This window comes from Elephantulus edwardii, unplaced genomic scaffold (assembly GCF_000299155.1).
Source record: "Elephantulus edwardii isolate Elephantulus edwardi_28Jun2011 unplaced genomic scaffold, EleEdw1.0 scaffold00324, whole genome shotgun sequence".
In the NCBI taxonomy this organism is placed as follows: domain Eukaryota; kingdom Metazoa; phylum Chordata; class Mammalia; order Macroscelidea; family Macroscelididae; genus Elephantulus; species Elephantulus edwardii.
This window is the reverse complement of record NW_006400074.1, coordinates 2,441,201-2,442,681: the sequence shown is the minus strand read 5'-3', so window position 1 is coordinate 2,442,681 and position 1,481 is coordinate 2,441,201. Positions and strand designations below refer to the sequence as shown.

At 51.5% G+C, this 1,481-nt stretch overlaps 1 pseudogene; it reads left to right on the top strand.

Annotated features, from left to right (window-relative positions):
- The first annotated feature begins 574 nt into the window (after window positions 1-574).
- On the top strand, window positions 575-1,238 carry LOC102868640 (annotated as a pseudogene).
- The last annotated feature ends 243 nt before the right edge of the window (window positions 1,239-1,481 follow it).

Below are 1,481 nucleotides of genomic sequence, written 5' to 3'. Positions count from 1 at the left end.
GTATTTAATATGGAAAAGAATGAAATCTTCACAAGATAATAAGCATTAATTTAAGATAGGAAAAGGGTAGCAATAGACTGACAGGAGACAAGCACAACATGTGGAGGAACCCTGGAGTGGTATAAATGACTAAGCATTTGTTGAGTAGCCAAAGAATTGACAGTTCAAACCTACTCAGAGGCACCTTGGGAGACACAATTAGAAGTCAGACTTGAAAACCCGATGTTGTTGTTAGGTGCCATCAAGTTGAGTCCAAATCTGAGCGACCCTGTTAACAACCGATCTGAACACTGTGCTGTTCCTTGCCATCCTCACAGTCTCTGACACCCCTAAGCCCATTGCCACAGTCACCACGCCAACCACCTTGGTTGAAGGTGTTCTCCTCCTTCACTGCCCTTCCAGCTTCACAAGCATAATGTCCCTCTTTAGAAATGACCTCTCTTTCCGGTCCCACTGCCACGGAGCCATTTCTGTTGTGAGGGCCCGCGTCTCCCTGAGTAATCATGGACCGGACATCGTGTTGGGTCCCGAGCCATCTTGTCTGTCTCGGGTGCCCAGGGCAAAGGCAGCTGTGATGCTCATGCTGGCGAGCAAGCTCAAGCAGGATGACGGCCACGAAGGGGTGTGCTCGGCCCCATGGCTCCCAGCTTGGTGCTGCGTGTGTCTGCGGGACAAGCTGCTCGTCAAAGAGGTTGCAGACCTTGAAGCCCATGTACCTTGTACCTGTGGAGTCCACTTTCCTGACCCAATCAAGCTTCATTGCTTCCAACTGACGGTGACCCCAGATGAAGGTTACTACCCAGGTGGAAAATTTCAGTTTGAGGCTGAAGTTCCTGATGCATATGACATGGTGCCTCCCAAAGTGAAATGCTTAACCAAAATCTGGCACCCCAACATCACAGAGACAGGGGACATGTGTCTGAGTTTACTGTGAGAACATTCGATCGACGGCACTGACTGAGCCCTCATGAAGACACTGAAGGATGTTGTTTGGGGATTAAACTCTATTTACTGATCTTTTGAATTTTGATGACCCACTTAATATTGAAGCTGCAGAACATCACCTTTGGGACAAGGAGGACTTCCAGAAGAAGGTGGACGACTATATCAAGCGCTAGTCCAGATGCTGTGGGACAGGCCCCTGGGCCCGACATTCCAGGGCTCGGGTCCTCTGGGTCCCCAACTGCAGTGAGCATGGAGTCCCTGCGGGACAGACGACGTGGATGAGGCTCCTGTGAGACACATTCCTTGGAGTTCGGCAGTTGACAGAGTTCACAGATCCTGCCCTGACATCAGGGACTGGCCCGTGGGAGTCACACCTTGCCAGGACAACATTAGTGTCCTGCCTGCATCCAGTTACGCCAGGCCCAGAGGATGCAGAGCCAGAGCTTTGGAAACAGGAAGACTGGGGTGAACCCCCAGGCAGTGGTGGCCAGCAGATTGCCTTCAGAATAAGCCCACTGGCCCTGGGCTATTGCCCT